At 39.0% G+C, this 18,085-nt stretch overlaps 1 long non-coding RNA gene across 2 annotated transcripts in view; it reads left to right on the forward strand.

Moving 5' to 3' along the window:
- Window positions 1-18,085, forward strand: part of LOC125920309 (uncharacterized) — a 166,063-nt gene extending 147,978 nt beyond the window's left edge. The window contains exons 4-5 of one of the 2 annotated variants that reach the window (XR_007457013.1): window positions 14,864-14,992; window positions 16,405-18,085. This is a non-coding gene — a long non-coding RNA (uncharacterized LOC125920309). The other variant, XR_007457010.1, reaches the window with a different exon arrangement.

Genomic DNA, 18,085 nt, shown 5'->3' on the forward strand with positions numbered 1-18,085 from the left:
ATTTCCCTGATGATTAGTGATGTTGAGCATCTTTGATGATTAGTGATGTTGAGCATCTTTTCAAAAGACGATGATATGTATAAGACCTGTGGATTGGCTCACTTTTGTTAAGGGCTTTTGAAGACTTTTTTTAAAAAGAAAAAAATAGGCTCAAGTTACCAACTCTCAATTCAAGACAGCTGTAAAAATTAGAAATCATCCAAAGCAGTATTCAAAGACATGCTTATCTTTTGCACCCATAGAGCCAACTGTGCTGATAATCAGATCCAGGACTGACCAATAAGGTAGTATAGCTACAAGGATACTGAATATACTGCCTTGACAAGTCCTCTGTGCCAAAGGCAGGGTCCTGGTAGGGAAAGAAAGGAACCCTGAGACTTGCAACTGTATCGTGTAGGTGGACAAGCCTGAGAAATTTGAACCCCCAGATTCTTTTGACCTCTATGTTGGCATAGGTGCCTCCCTCTACTTTACTTGAGAAGAATAGACTCCCATTTTCTGGAGACCCTACAAAAGCCTCAGATGAGGCAATAGCATGTAATGAAACAAAGAATGTTAAGATTTGGTTAATATTTTACCTAAAAGGACTGAGGATACAGGTATAGGAATGAATTTTTAAAGTGTTGGGCTGGGGAAGGCTGAATATAAAGGTGGACAGGAGAGTATTTATTGACACTTAAAAATACTTGGAGTTTCATGACATAGCCAGAATACATGGAGGCAGTCCTAATATATTGCTGGGATGGCTCTCTAAATTTTAGATAGGATGAAGTCCTATAAGGAATGAAGGAGGGATTCTAGAAGAGCCTTGACTGCCTTAAGGAAGGTGTCAGAAGGCTCAGGGAGGTTAGAATAAATTTAAAATATGAGACCTGAAAACCTACCATCTGACTATGCTCCTTGTAAGGGCCCAGAAGACGTACCCTAAGAAATACAGTTATGAGGGCACCATTGACATCTTTGAAAAGCTCAGTTACAACTATTCACTCTAGGTGACATTAAGAGATGGTACTGTAGAACTGGACTCCCCAGTATCAATTGGACTGATAAAAACCTAAAATAGAAGAGGCCAGATGGAGCACTTGACTGACAGAAGGAAAGTGTACATAATTATGATAATGGGCTGCAAGGCCAGAGTGGCAACCAGAATGTCTTCACCCATAGGGCTCTGTGATAATGATTAATAGACCGTGGTGTTCCTCAGGGCAAGTTAAATGAGCATCCACTAGGGTGTTACTTAACCTATACATATAACCAGAAACAGTCAGCAGCTGGTGAGCAGAAGGCTGATGCCAGCTGTCTCAATGAAAAAATGCAGCCTCTTAACCACTTTACAGATTAAGCGAGTTCTCAAACCTGAAGTCCATTATTTGAAGGGGGGGTTGAGTAACGACCCAGCAATACTAGAATAAGTATGTATACTACATATTCTCCCGATTATTCTCCAGAAGGGCATATGCCCATTCAAGGGGAAATTGCACATTGAGAAAGGAGAAGTGTAAAAGTATTTCAAGGCTTGTTGGATACAGGTTCTGAGCTGACACTAATACCATAAAGCTAGAAGCACTATCATAGCTTCCGCGTAAAGTGGTAGTTCATGGAAACCAGATGGCTCAGGTTCCTCTTACGGTGGTCCCCTGGAGTCACAGACCCAGTTTTGCTTATATCCCTGGTTTCCAAGTGAATGATTGGAATGGATGCACTCAGAAACCAGCAGAATCTTACTTTGGTTTCTTGTTCTATGCAGTAAAAATTATTATAAGAGGAAGGACTAGTGGAAGCCCCTGAAACTGAACATTCTCACTGGCTAAGATAGTGATTCAGAAGGAATATAGCATCCTGAGAGGAAATATAGAGACCAGTGTCACCATTGAAGACTTAAGAGATGCATAGGTTTTGGGGCGCCTGGGTGGCTCAGTCAGTTAAGCGTCCGACTTCGGCTCAGGTCATGATCTCTCAGTCTGTGAGTTCGAGCCCCGTGTCAGGCTCTGTGTTGACAGCTCAGAGCCTGGAGCCTCTTTGGATTCTGTGTCCTTCTCTCTCTCTCTGCCCCTCCCCCACTCACACTTTGTCTGTCAAAAATAAATAAACATTAAAAAAAAGAGAGAGAGAGAGATGCATAGGTTTCGGTGCCCATGATATCCCTGTTCAGTTAACCTAAGAATAGCCCCAATACAGCTGCTGTGCCAGGTATGGTATATTTGACAGAATATTACCATGCAGCCTTTGACATCTGGTACATGGTTATCACTCCAGTAAGTAGGTTCTTCTCAATCCCTGTCAGTGAAAAAGAGCAAAAGCAGTCACCATTTATGTAGAAAAGAGAGGAGTACACACACATTCACTGTCTTGCCCCAGAGCTATGTTAACTTTCTTGCTCTCTTGTCACAAGGACACTGATCACAATGTCCACAAGGATGTTGATCAAATGGATACTCTATAGACTATCATGCTACACTGATAAGGTGAGTAGCAAGGTGCTTCCACACCCAATGATAACCATAAATGGATAAATGCAACAGCCCTTACCCAATCAGGCTGAAGCAATAAGGGCTTCAGCCCCTCCAAGATGAAGAAATGGGTAGCTCACCAGGCCAACAACCTAGTTAAACCAGGGTGGAGGAAAAGAGAGAGGATGGATATTAATTATGGCCTTGAGTCCAATTACAGCTTGTAAGGAAATGTTGCTTGTCTCTGTAACACTCCTGCATCAAATCTTTTGTGGGCATTGCTGTCAGCTACCGCCTGTATGATAGACCACATAAAAAGCAGGGTACTAGCAAATCTGAGTAATACACATTGTGGAGTATATCAGACATCTCTTATGCCCATTTCCTATCCAGTTGAGCCAAGGTGACACCTGATAGCTGATAGCTGCAATCTCGTACTTTCTACTCTGGGGCTTCTCTGCTCTGCAAACATGAGAGAGTGAACACTCCTTAAGGCAACTATATCAGTAGGGGACAAGATGCTTCCTTCTATCTGTGTCTCAGCAAACAATTCCTAATTCTGCCCCCTCAGAAGTTCTCCAGCAAGGCAGAACCCCTACTGCCTATAAAGGTAATCAGATCAATAATGTACCTCTATACTAATTTTTTGTTATCCTGTTTTACTCCTAGTTCTCTACCCCCAATTTTTGTTCCCTGGGATCATGTCCCAAACTAAGTGAATGTGAATGTGAACCTTGTCTGAGGTTCTTCTTTTTAGAAAACCACAGCAAAGACACCAAAATAAGATAGAGCCCCAGATGTGGTGCTGTAAGGTTTTTCAGAGAAAATTAAAACTGAGTTATGCCCTAAAGTCTCACCTTAAAAATTTTCCATGTGGATAAGAGGAAAAGAATATTCCAGATAGAGGTAAAAGCCTGGACAAAAGCAAAGAGGTAGGAAAGGGGTTGGTAAATTCAGGAAATTTTAAGTGTTTCACGATGGTAGGAGCAATGGAGTCATGTGCTTGAGGTGGCAGGGGATGCTGTCTCGAGAGGGAACAGGACTCTGATACAGAAGATTTTATGTGCCATTCTCGTTGGGACTTCTTTTTGCAAACAATGAAGAAACAATTACGTTAACTCATACCAAACTTTCTGCCTAGCCTGAAGGATTGTGAAAACCAGCTTACTTTTCAATTTCCAGCTGAAACATGAGTTGCCATTACCTATGAATATTTAAAGATGAAGCTCTTCTGAGAAAGCTCATTGAAAATTCCAGAGAAAATATGTGGTAACATAAAACAGACACTGTTGACTACCTATCCAAATTCATTTTTTCCCCCTCTCCCTCCCAAACAAAAGATCCCCAATTTTGTCTGTGCATTCTGACTGTATAGTCTGAACAAGAGAAAGGCTTCCTAACTCCAGGTGATAGTCTAAGCTAGAAGTTAGCAAACTTTTCCTAAAAAGGACCAAATAGTAAATATTTTAGGTCTTATGAGCAACATGGACTTTATTCCAACTGTTCAACAATTCTTTTGAAGTGTGAAGGGCAGTCTTTAAGAATACTGAACTTCAGGGGTGCCTGGGTGGCTCAGTCAGAGTGTCTGACTCTTGATTTCAGTTGAGGTCATGATCCCAGAGTCATGAGATTGAGCCCTGCGTAGGGCTTCTTTCTGAGTGTGGAGCCTGCTTAAGATTCTCTCTCTCTCCCTCTGCCCCTTGCCCCCACTCATGTGTTCTCTCTCTAAAATAAAAATTAAAAAAAAGAATACTAAACTTTATTTATGATATTTAACCTTGAATTCACCTAATTAAAAACAATTTTTAAAAATTGTAATTCCAGTAAAATTAACATATAGTGGTATATTAGTTTCAGGTATACAATATAGTGATTCAACAATTCTAATTTATTTATGTATTTATGGGTTTATGTATTTATATATTTGAGTGAGTACGAGCAGGAGAGCACCAGAGGAAGACAGGGAGGAAGAGAGAAAATCTAAAGCAGGCTCTGTGCCGTGTGGAGCCTAACCTGGGGCTCGATCCCACAACCATGAGATCATGACCTGAGCTGAAATCAACAGTCGGATTCTTAACCAACTGAGCCACCCAGGCACCCCTATGTATACCACTTTTTTATTCATTCATCTATCGACGGGTACTTGGGCTCCTTCCATAATTTGGCTATAGTAAATAATGCTGCAATAAACATAGGGGTGAATATATCTTTCCAAATTAGTGTTTTCATATTCTTTGGGTAAATACTAAGTAGTGGAATTACCAAACCATCTGGTAATTCTATTTTTAATTTTTTAAGGAACTTCCATACTGTTTTTCACAGTGGCTACATCACTTTGCATTCTCACCAACTGTGCATGAGGGTTCCTTTTTCCCCACATCCTCACAGTGCTTGCTACTTCTTGTGTTTTTGAGTTTAGCCATTCTGACAAGTGTGAGATGATAGCTCATTGTGGTTTTGATTTGCATTTCCTTGATTATTAGTGATGTTGAGCATCTTTCCCTGTGTCTGTTAACTATTTGCATGTCTTCTTTGGAGAAATGTGGGTTCATGTCTTCTGCCCATTTCTTAATTGGATTATTGGGTTTTTTTTGAGTCAAGTTGTATAAATTCTTATATACTTTGTATACTAATCCTTTATCTGATATGTAATTTTCAAACATTTTCTCCCATAAGTAGGTTGTCTTTTTGTTTTGTTGACTGTTTCCTTTATGGTGCAGAGCTTTTTATTTTGATGTAGTCCTAATAGCTTATTTTTGCTTTTATTTCTCTTGCCTCAGGAGACATATCTAGAAAAAGCTACTATGGCCAATGTCAGAGAAATTACTGCCTGTGCTCTCTTCTAGGATTTTTATGGTTTCAGGTCTTACATTTAATTCTTTAATCCATTTTGGATTTATTTTTATGTATGGTGTAAGAAAGTGGTCCAGTTTCATTCTTTTACATGTAACTGTCTGGTTTTCCCAACACCATTTGTTGAACAGACTGTCTTTTTCCCATTGCATAGTTTTGCCTCTTTTGTTGTAGATTAATTGACCATATAAATGTGAGTTTATTTCTGGTTCTTCTGTTCTGTTGAACTGATCTATGTGTCTATTTTTGTGCCAGTACCGTACTGTTTTAATTACTTCAGCTTTGTAGTAGATCTTGAAATCCGGAATTGTGATACCTCCAGTTTTGTTCTTCTCTATTTTTTTTTAATGTTTATTTATTTTTGAGAGAGAGAGAGAGAGCAAGATCATGTGAGTCAGGGAGGGGCAGAGAGAGAAGGAGACACAAAGTCCAAAGCAGGCTCCAGGCTATGAGCTGTCAGCACAGAGCCTGATATGGGCCTCAAACTCACAAACCATAAAATCATGACCTGAGCTGAAGTCCGATGCTTAGCCGACTGACCACCCAGGCACCCTTTGTTCTTCTTTTTCAAGATTGCTTAGGCTATTCAAGGTCTTTTGTGGTTCCATACAGATTTTAGGATTATTTGTTCCAGTTCTGTGAAAAATGCTGTGGTATTTTGATACAGATTATATCAATGTTTTGGGCAGTATGAGCATTTTAACAATATTATTCTCCCAATCCATGAGAATGGAATATCTTTCTATTTCTTTGTGTCATCTTCAGTTTCTTTCATCAGCATTTTTTTTTCAACGGTTTTTTTTTTTTTATTTATTTTTGGGACAGAGAGAGACAGAGCATGAACGGGGGAGGGGCAGAGAGAGAGGGAGACACAGAATCGGAAACAGGCTCCAGGCTCCGAGCCATCAGCCCAGAGCCTGACGCGGGGCTCGAACTCACGGACCGCGAGATCGTGACCTGGCTGAAGCCGGACGCTTAACCGACTGCGCCACCCAGGCGCCCCTCATCAGCATTTTATAGTTTTCAGAGTATAGGTCTCTTATCTTCTTGGTTAAGTTTATTCCTAGGTATTTTATTATTTTTGATGCAATTGTAAATGAGACTGTTTTCTTAATTTCTCTTTATGTTGCTTCATTATCAGTGTATAGAACCGCAGTAGATTTCTGTATATTGATTTTGTATTCCTGTGACCTTACCGAATTCATTTATCAGTTCTAGTCATTTTTTGGCAGAGTCTTTTAGGTTTTCTATATATAGTATCATGTCATCTGCAAATAATGAAAGTTTTACTTCCTCCTTACCAAATTGGATGTCTTTTTTTTCTTTTTCCTGTCTGATTTCTGTGGCTAGGAGTTCCAGCACTATGTTGAATAAAAGTGGTGAAAGTGGACATCCTTGTATTGTTCTTAATCTTAAGGGAAAATTTCTCAGTTTTTCACCATTGAGTATGATGGTAGCTGTGGGTTTTTCAGATATGGCCTTTATTGTATTGAGGTATGTTCCCTCTAAATCTTGTTCTTTGGGGTGTTTTATCATGAATGGATTTTGTACTTTGTCAAATACTTTTTCTGCATCTATTGAAATGATGATATGGTTTTTATCTTTTCTCTTGCTGATGTGATATGTCACATTGATTGATTTGCCAATATTGAACCACCTTTGGAACCCACTTGATCGTGGTGAATGATTTTTTTTAGTGTGTTGTTGGATTTGGTTTCCTAATAATTTGTTAAGGATTTTTGCCTCTATGTTCATCAGAGGTATTGGCCTGTAGCTCATTCTCTCTCTCTGTCTCTCTCTTTTTTGTAGGGTCTTTATCTGGTTTGGGTATCAGGGTAATGCTGGTCTCAGAATGAATTTAGAAGCTTTTATTCTCCATTTTTGGAACAGTTCGAGAAGAATAGGTATTAACTCTTCTTTAAATGTTTGGCAGATTTCACTTGTGAAGCCATCTGGTCCTGGACTTCTGTTTGTTGGGAGTCTGTTCACATTTTCTATTTCTTCCTAATTCAGTTTTGGGAGGTTATTTCTAGGTGTTTGGGAGGTGTTTCTAGGAATTTATTTCTTCTAGGTTGTCCAATTTTTTGCCATATAAATTTTCATAACATTCTCTTGTCATCCTTTGTATTTCTATGGTGTCAGTTGTTATTTCTCCTCTTTTATTTCTGATTTTGTTTATGTGAGTCCTTTCTCTCTTTTTTCTCTTTTTGATGAGTGTGACTAAAGGTTTATGAATTTTCTGATTCTTTCAATGAACCAGCTCTGATTTCATTATCTGTTCTATTGTTTTTATAGTTTCTATTTCATTTATTTCTGCTCTAATCTTTATTATTTCCTTCCTTCTCCTTGGGTTTTGTTTGTTCTTCTTTTTCTGCTCCATTAGGCATAAGGTTAGGTTGTTTATTTGAGATTTTTCTTGCTTCTGAAGGTAGTCCTGAATTACTATAAACTTCCCTCTTAGAACAGCTTTTGCTGCATCTCAAAGATTTTGGACTGTTGTGTTTTCATTTTCATTTGTGTCCATATATTTTTTAATTTCCTCTTTGATTTCTTGGTTGACCCATTCATTGTTTAGTAGCATGTTATCTAATCTCTATGTATTTGTGTTCTTTCCAGATTTTTTCTTGTGGTTGATTTTTAGTTTCATAGTTTTGTGGTCGGAAAAGATGCATGGTATGACTTCGATCTCTGATTTGTTGAGACTTGCTCTGTGGCCTAACATGTGATCTCTTCTGTAGAATATTCCATTTACACTTGAAAAGAATGTGTATTCTGCTGTTTTAGTATAGAATGTTCTGAATATATCTGTTAGATCCATGTGGTCCAGTGTGTCATTCCAAGCCATTGTTTCCTTGTTGATTTTCTGTTTGGAAGGTCCACCCATTGTAGTGACTGGAGTGTTAAAGTTACCTACTATTATTGTATTACTATCAGTTATTTCCTTTATGTTGGTTATAAGCTGCTTTATGTATTTGGGTGTTCCTATATTGGATGCATAAATATTTATAATTGTTGTATCTTCTTGCTGAATTGTTCCTTTTGTGTTTATGTAGTATCCTTCTTTGTCTCTTGTTATAGACTTTGTTTTAAAGTCTATTTTGTCTGCTACTTTGGCTTTCATTTCACTTCCATTTGCATGATTCATGCTTCTCCATCCCTTCACTTTCAATCTGCATGTGTTTTTAGGTCTGAAATGAGTCTCCTGTAGGCAGTATATAGATGGGTCTTGCTTTTTTATCTATTCCATCACCCTATGCCTTTTGATTAGAGCATTTAGTCCATTTACATTCAAAGTAATTATTGATAAGTATGTACTTGTTGCCATTTTGTTTGGTTGTTTTTGTAGTTCTTTTCTGCTCCTTTCCTTTTTTCTCTTATCTCATGGTTTTCTGACTTTTTGTGGTGATGTACTTGGAGTCCTCTCCCTTTATTTTTTGCATTTTCATAAAAAAAAGTTTCTGATTTGTGGTTACCAGTAGGTTTATGTATAACATCTGAAGATGTAGCAGTCTGTATTAAGTTTATGGTCACAAGTTTGAACCCATTCCAAAAACACTAAATTTTTACTCCTCTTCCCCTGTGCGTTTTAGGTATATGGTGTCATACTTCACATCTTTTTATTTTGTGAATCCCATGGCAGATGTTTACTGGTTTTGTGCTTCCTACTTTTTTACTCCTACTTATGTTCTATCCTTTCCATTGAAAGAGTCCTCTGTAACATTTCTTGTGAGGCTGGTTTAGTGTTGATAAATTCCTTTAACTTTTGTTTGTTTGGGAAACTATTTCTTTTTATATTTGAATGGTAGCCTTGCAGGATAGAGTATTCTTGGTTTCAGGTTATCTTCTTTCAACACTTTCAATATATCATGCCACTCCTTTCTGGTCTGCAAAGTGCCTGCTGAAAAATCAGCTGATAGACCCAGGGTTTTCCTTGTGTGTAACTGTTTTCTCTTGCTGCTTTAAAAAAATCTCTATCACTTTTCTGCCATTTTAATTGCTATTTATCTTAGTGTGGACCTCCTTGGGTTGATGTTTTGTGTGTGTGGGGGGGGGGTTCTCTGTGCCTCCTTGATCTGGATTTCTGTTTCCTTCCCCAGATTTGGAAAGTTTACAGCTCTTGCTTCTTTAAATAAATTTTCTGACCCATTTTCTCTTTCTTGTCCTTCTGGGATCTCTAGGACACAAATGTTACTATGCTTGCTGGTGTCACTGAGTTCCCTAAGTCTATTTTAATTTTGTATTTTTTTTTTTTTTTTTACTCCTCTTCAGCTTGATTGCTTTCCATTACTCTGTCCTCCAGTTTGGTGATCCATTCTTCTGCTTCCTCTAGTCTACTCTTGATTCCTCTAGAGTATTTTTAATTTCAGTTATTGAGTTCTTCATCTCTGATTGGTTCTTTTTTATGTTTTCTGTCTCTTTGTAGAGGGTCTCACTGAGGTTCTCCATTCTTTTCTCCAGGCCTGTGAGTATCTTTACAACCATTACTTTAAATTCTCTATCAGGCATATTATTTATCTTTTTTTCATTTGGCTTTCTTGCTGTTATTTTTGTCTTGTTCTTTCATTTGGGACATATTCCTCTGTGTCCTCATTTTGTCTAACTCTCTGTGTCTGTTTTTTATGTGTTAGGAATATCAGCTACGTCTCCTGATTTTGAAAGTAGTGGCCTTATGAAGAAGAGGTCCTGTGGTGTCTTGCAGTGCAATGTCCTCTGTTCACCAGAACTTGGCATTTCGGGAGCGTCTCCTCTGTGTGTTGTGTGCACTGTATTGTAGCTGAGCCACGTTTGCCTTTAGTTCAGTCATCTGCAATGGCTCTTTTTGCCTGTCTTGGGCAGGATTTGTTTCCTATAGTGTTAGTGGGCCAGTCTGGGGCCACCTTGGGCTGAATCAGATCAGGGATTTGCCAAAGCTATGATAGAATCAATCTGCAGAGTGCTTTCCCTTTCTTGTCCCCAAGAAGCTTTTGTTGGTGGATAGAATTGGAGTCAGACTAGATGTCTGCCCACTGCCCACTGCCCACTGTTAGGGCCCCGGTTGAACTACTGTGTATGTTTTTTTTTCCACTCTCCCTGGGACTGGAGTCACTTTGGGGTGGTGCTGGCCCCTGTTGTGGCTGCTTACACACTGCCATGCTTGGGGTGCTGCTTTGGATGGACACCTGCCATGTGTGTTGAAGGGGATGGGTCTGCAGGAAAACTCAGGGGTGGAGTGTGCTGGTCCAGTGCTGGAGGGGACCTGTAATGGTCTAGGAAAACTGCCAAGGCTGGAGGGGGCAGACCTGGATAAGAGTGTGGGAGCAAGGCACACTGTTAGCAAGCTAGGTGGAGAGTGTTTGAGCTGTGCTATTTCCCACAAGTATCTGTGTATCTAGGCTGAGGAGTAGAGGAGGTGTATAGCACCTACTGGCTCTTTTGTTCTTGGAGAAGTCTCCCAAATATCCCTGCCCCTCCGGCACATGCTCTGAGATTAGTAAATGTAGCTCCCTCCCATATACCCCAGGCATTTTTCAAACTGCTGCTTCTATGCTCTATTTTTATGGTGCAGTTTGTTGTATTGTTGTGTTGTCCCTTTAAGGGCAGGGACTCAGTTTTCTACCACCCTCTCATCTCTCCCTGAGCTGAGAAGGCTGAGTTTTAAAGTTTCAGGTGTTAAGCCCCACTGATTATAAGAGCATGCAAAGTTAGACCCTCTGGTTTTCAATGCCAAATATTATGGGAATTCAATTTATCTTCCCAGGGTGGGTCCCCCATGGCTGGGGTGCCTGGTGTGAGATCTGTTCCTCTCCCTTCTCCATGCCTTCAGCATCCCTCGCTCCTGTGGGCAGTCCTGTGAATCTGTTTGGCTGCCAATCATGTCTCTGCCCTTCCTATCCTCTTTGATGTGGCCTCTTCTCTATGTTTAGCTGTGGAGAGTCTGTTCTGCTAGTCTTCAGGTCATTTTCTGGGTTATTTATGCTGATGTGGATACTATCTAGCTGTATCCATAGGACAATGTGAGCCTAGGATCTTCCTACTCTGCCATCTTCCCCAGAAGTCACCTAATTTTTCTGTATCACAATATATGATTTTCTTTTGATTTTTTGCAACTATTTAAGAATATAAAACCCATAGTTCATGGACTATACAAAAACAGGCAATGAGCCAGATTTGCTTATAAGCCATAGTTTGCTAACCCCTTGTGTAAGCTAATCAGGTTGGTCTAATTTCCTTTGCCAAAGATTGGATTCACTGTGGACAGGTAGTTGAACCTTGACCAATGCAACATGAAGGATGGTATTCTGCAAGCTTTCCTTGATTTAAAAAAGAGGCTCATGAGAAAGAACAGTCATTTTATTTCCTGTGGATACTGCTATGTGATGAATAATGCCTATAGTTGCTACAACAATGTGGTGACCAAGAGGCTTCTTGCTTTTTTACTGAAAATGGAAGAGTAGAAAGAATCTGATTGAATCTTCATCATATTAATGAGCTGTGGAATTAATCTGGAAAATACTTGAATCTTCATGAAATTACTAAAGTGTTGAGTCAACTTGACTCTAGATTCCTTGTTGTAAGAAACAATAAAGGTTCTTATGATATAAGCCGTTTTTAGTCAAGTTTTCTGGAAGCCAAAAATATTCTGATATTCAAGGACCCAGGAAAATACTACTTAAGCCATGAAATAGAACAAACTAAAACTATATATGCTGCAGTGGAAGGATATCCAAGACAAATTTTTAAGTGGAAAAAAACAACAACAGGGTGTGGAACAGTTTTCACAGTTAGAATGTAATCTTAAGGATATATAGGTATATATCTTAAAATTGGGGGAAGACTTTGATTAATTATGATTAACTCTGGGAAGTGTTATTGGAATGAATGGGGAGGAAAAGAGACTTAATTCTAATTGTAGCTATTACTTTATTATTTATAAATTTTAAAGGATGTGCAATTATTACTTTTAAGATTGAAAAACCTGGTTAAAAAAAAAATGAAAAGAAAATTGTTAATGCCTAGATAGGCAAGTATTGTGAATAGGATTCTGCAGGAGACTGGGGATGTAGCAACTCAATGCTAATGCCTAAAATGTAGTAAAGCTTAGATTCAGATACACGATTTCAGTTCTATTTTATTCTCTTAATGTGGTATCTTCATCTATGCCACCTTCTCTCTGAGTGGAGCTTAGAAAAGTATAATCTAGAAGAGAAGAGCAGAGAATACCAGATACTGCAACTACAACTGTTTAGCTCTTCTTATCTTTCTGATAGACAGAATATCGAATGCATTGCCCTTGGGTGTTAGGACTGTGTCTTGTCTCAATTACCACGTGCGTTAATGATTTAGAAGTGGGAAAAAGGGCATTTAGTAATGGAAGTCCTTCCTTACATTTCACTAGTGAGACTTAACTGTGTGGGAATGATTTGGGTGAGGGAGATAAAAGAGAATGTGTTTTGTTTTGTTTTAAAATTTTTAATGTTTATTTATTTTTGAGAGAGAGAAACAGAGTGTGAGCGGGGAAGGGGAAGAGAGAGAGGGAGACACAGAATTCGAAGTGGGCTCCAGGCTCTGAGCTGTCAGTACAGAGCTCGATGAGGGGCTCAAACTCAGGAACCATGAGACCATGACCTGAGCCCAAGTCAGAGGCTTAACCGACTGAACCACCCAGGTGCCCCAAAAGAGAATGTTAAGAAGACTGAGAAGAAGATAAAATAAAGAGAAGCATGAGGGATTTAGGATAGCAATCAAGAAGACATGCCTGATAGCAAAAACTATTGCAAACAGAAGAGAATGAGGTTAGTTGCACACATTGTAGACTTTTCACTATGATAGTATAAAAGGAAATTATCAGCTGTGTAGGATGGTATTATCATTAGAACCATAAAGATGAAAGAGACTTTGGAGATCACCTATTCCAAGCCCTTTCATTTTACAGATGACAAAACTGAGGCTGAGAAATTAAACTGACAAAGATCATACACTTAATTAGCTATAAAGCCAGACCAGTGTTTAGTTTCTTAAAATAGACTCTTCTATACCACATTTCCTGAGAATTATTTTGTCTGAAGGCAGTAGAATAACTGGATGACTTCTAAAAGTCCTTTATAGCTTAAAAACATTACTCAAGAACGAAAGCTATGATTTATCACAACCAGGGAACTTTTTTTCCACCTTGGGTCCTTGCTCGGGGAGTCATGAACCCTTTGATATTTATGCAAAATTATGTCTATGTATGCTTGGAAAGCTGTAGTTTCCAGTGCCTCTTTATGATGGATTAATCTAATAGTAAGTTTCCCCAAAGCTGAATTTGGGATTAATTTCAAAGAATGAAAGTGGAAAAAATCATGCAATCAATGAGGTAACCAGTTCGAATCCAACCTCAGAAACAAGAGGTGGAGAAGTTAAGGGGACCCTCCAGGTTCAGTGATGGGGGAATATTCTCAAGAGCATCTGACTATATTAGCATATCAAAAGCTGACTGGGTTATGGAGAAAAACTTTCATGTGCTGGGAATTTTTGAAAGTCCAGGTGACTAACTAAAAATGTACAACAGACTTTTTCTCCTTAATGCCTGCCCACCCCCCCACAAATGGTCTAGAAAATTTACCAGTTCGGCAAACAGAAAATGAAAGGGGCATACCCTAAAGTTGTAAAAAGAAAATAAAAAAGTTGCAGACGCACAAAGAAATGTAACAATTCTGAAACAAATGCCAAATTATGAAATTAACACAAATATCCCCAAATTTGTATAGAAATAAACCTAATGCACCTCCTTACATTTCTCATTTTCACACTGTACATTTCTAGAAAGAGCTGCAAGAAAGGCTGGTGAAATGGGGAAAGTGAACTATGGACCTAACTCTAAAGAGAGAGCTCCAGGGCTACTCAGTAAAATGGGGAGACTATCGAGGCACCTGGGTGGCCCACTGGGTTAAGTGTCCAACTCTTGGTTTCAACTCAGGTCATGATCTCATGGTTTTGTGGGTTCAAGCCCTGTATCGGGCTTTGTGCTGACAGTTCAGAGCCTGCTTGGGATTCTCTCTCTCTCTCCCTAAAATTTCCTAAGAGTGTAACAGACACCACCTACTTCCCCTCAGTTTCCCTTAGGAAGTTGACAAAAGACCTCACTAAAAATAAGTAGACCATAAAACCTATGACCCACAAGGAATGTTATGGCCATAGACCACCCCTCATACAATGAAAATGAACCAACCAGGAATGGACAACTCAGCATCCAGAGTTATATAGCCAATAAATAAGGTTAGAACCTGAGAAGGAACAAAGGGGAAGGGAAGGGGAGGGGGAGGGGTGACCAGAACCTTACAAAACAAGGACCCTTGCCTATAGTCCTCCGGCATTCACTTACAAATGTCACCTCTCTGTAAAGAGAGATTTCATACTATTCTTCCTTTCTAATCTTATACTTTAATAACTTTTTCCTGCTGCTCATTTTGTGTCCATCTCTTCATTCTTTGATGTGGCAAGACAAGGAATCCTGGGTATTGAGGTAAAAGAAAATCCTGCAACACAAGTTCTACCTTTCCTCACCAGAGCTTCTCTCTCCTTCCTGCCATTTCCTCAAGGTACAGAAAAGTAAAGAGAAGATGAAATACTCTGCTCTCATACAGAAACTGACTGGAAACCAAACTGGATTCAGATATGGAGGAAAGGAAGTAAAAACGTCATCCACACTGTATCACAGCAAATAGAAGGTCTGTCAGAGCTATCCAAGCCTGAGTGAGATGAAAAGAAATGGCATGCAAATCATAAGAGACTCTTAAGTAGAGAACAGACTGAGGGTTGATGGGGAAAATGGGTGATGGGCATTGAGGAGGGCACTTGTTGGGATGAGCACTGGGTGTTGTATGTAAGTGATGAATCATGGGAATCTACTCCCAAAACCAAGAGCACACTGTATACACTGTATGTTAGCTAACTTGACAATAAATTACATTTAGGAAAAGAAAAAAAAATTAAAAATGGGGGAAGTAAAGGAGTTCTGTGTGTAAAATGGTATCAAACAGCATTGTGTGTGACAGAGAAATCATTCATGAAGAGTCAATGCAGCAAACTTCACTGTTGTCTTATTTTAAGAAGTTGCCACAGCCACCCCAGCCTCCAGCAGCCACCACCCAAGATCATTCAGCAGCCATCAGAATCAAAGCAAGACCCTCCACCAAAACAAGATTATGTCTGCTTGAAAGCTCAGATGATAGTTAGCATTTTTTAGCAATAGTTTTTTTTTAATCAAGATAAAAAGAAAAATGAAAAGAAGTGGCATGGCTACCACGTAAGCATGTTATAGTATGTAACTTTCATCAGGTCACAGAATTAACATTGTAGAATTGGAATTCAAACCCAGGTGGTCTGACTAGCCTAGAAAAATCTGGATAGAAGAATGTTTGATTTACTAAACCGTTTTCCTAAATGAGATAAAGCCATTGAGCCAGCTGTAGTTAGATTTCCAACTCTGATTCTTCGGTGTAAATAAGCCAATGAGAGAAAAGCCCCTACATCTGATCTCATAACCTTAGGGGACATGAATCAATGAGGATCTCTTCTACAATGATGGACCAGAGTTTGGGGAAGAGCCAGGGATAGCAGTGCTGAGGAACATTATTGACACGGCCTGGTCACAGTCTAGTCCTACAATAGCTACCATACATGCATACTGTCCTAATGAAGTCCTGCTGTAAAAGATTACTTCTTTTAATGTCTTCTTGAACAGGAACCTTTGCAGGGGTCCAGCATAGTGAGTCAAGACACCATTAGCACAACTGTTGCCCTTTCCATTACTAAGTTAAACATGCCTAAAATATGAGAATCCTGTCCTAGAATCTGGGTGACAAGAGAGTGGATGTCATAGTTGGGACCATTTCCTTCATGCACCACAACAACAAAAGCCCTATTCTTTTTTTAAGACAAAGTGTAAAGAGCACCCAATCTATTCCTAGCATGGGTTTGATCTCTAGTCTTGTAGTCCAGCAGTCATTCTGAAAAACATAAATGACATGAACATAATGGCAGCATACAGGGGGCAAGCAGAGGGTAGGTAGCGATGTAGAAAAGATGTGGAAGATTACTGAAACCATGTATTGACTTTTCCATATTTCCCCTAATTTAGACAGAGGGCTGTGGCACAAAGCTTCTCTCAACTGCTTTCATTGCCTTACAGTAGCAATGTAAAAGATGTATTTCCAATAAGAATTAACTTCATCTCCTCTTCAAGTTGTGACTAATTGTAAGTACTATGTAGATAGTCAATAACAAAAAATCGTCTGGGACTGTTGAATTCTCATAGAAAAGCTAATAGTGTATTTGACATTGGATCAAAGAGGTAATTTTATGGCAACAGAAGTGTACTTTTCTATCTAGTCATGATAACATAATCAACTAGCATATATCAACCTAATGGCTTATTAGCTCTTGTCTACGTATTTGATTTCAGGGCCTGTTGATGCATCCTTAGTTGTTTGCAAACTGCCTAGTATGTAAATGTCCTAGAGAAGCCCATGTAGCCATCATATTAACTCACTGTAATGGGTAAACTTACCTGTAAAAGGGAGATATTTACAGTACTTAATTCTTAGGCATCATATGAGGATTAAATGGGACATGTGCATGAAGGATTTAGAATAGTGCTTGGTACCTAGAATGTGTATCATAAGTCAGGGGCCCTTCCAGGAAGTAGAATTCTCTCCGTATGACCCAAAGGAGTAAGTGTTAGTGAAAGTACTGCATACATGAGGGTAGGGGGAAGGGAACAAGCAAGGGCTGGTAGGCACCTGGAGACAAGCAATACTCCTCAGGCTGAGGGGACACAGGAAAGAGAGCCAGCTGTTAGCTGGAACTGTAGAAGAGGGACCACCCGGTAGGCATTGTAATCTAAGAGGGATGAAACTGCTGACAGAGATGCTTTGTCAAAGCAGAGGGGGATTGGGAAGAAATACTCTGACCTATTTCTTGTGCCAGTGCCTCCCATCAGCCAAACTTAAACAGCAGCCAACTTGGCCAGATAGCGCAGGACATGCAGTCCTTGGTGATCAGTTTGCTAGAGCATAAGGCAGAAAAGAGCAAATAATGGATTTGGGGGGTGAGGTAATGGGGAGAAGGGGGAATGCAGATTAACCAATGTACTCTGATTCATTTTCTATTTTAAACCAAAACAAACTATCTGAATCCTAACCAAGTTGGTATAACTGCATCTTTTCCCTACTATGAGAAATAAATTATGTGAAATTTTGTTCATATAAAGGTTCATATATGCTTTCCTTTTTTCTTATCTTCTTCATTTGTTATTTATTCATTTAACAAATAATTATGGAATAAGTACCTTGAGAAAGCAATATGCTAAGTATTATGTATAGGATTGGTATTCTTGTCCTTATGGAGATTGTCATTTACAAGTCAAATAATTTAATATCATGTAAATAATACAATAATACAGTAAAAATCCCCATTATAACTTTTCATTTATGTAAAAGGGAGAAATACTTCTAAAGAAATAGATTTTATATTTTAAATGTTCCTAGATTTGAGCAACATTTTTTGGGTTATATACCCATTTGAAAATCTGATGAAAGCTATAGATTCTCTCTCCAGAAAAAAAAAGTTCATATGCATATAAAAAAGGCTTTTATTGATCACTGTCTTAGTCTCAAGTTTGTTCACTTGAGCCTTTCTCAGATACTCTTCCTGTCTCCCCATTTGCAGGTGCTTATGGGATCTTTTTGGGCTTAGAGGGGCCCTAGAACATTGCAGAGGGTGGAGGGTCAAAAGACAAAGAGTAAAACTTAGTGGCACTG

Source organism: Panthera uncia, chromosome B4 (genome assembly GCF_023721935.1).
Source record: "Panthera uncia isolate 11264 chromosome B4, Puncia_PCG_1.0, whole genome shotgun sequence".
In the NCBI taxonomy this organism is placed as follows: domain Eukaryota; kingdom Metazoa; phylum Chordata; class Mammalia; order Carnivora; family Felidae; genus Panthera; species Panthera uncia.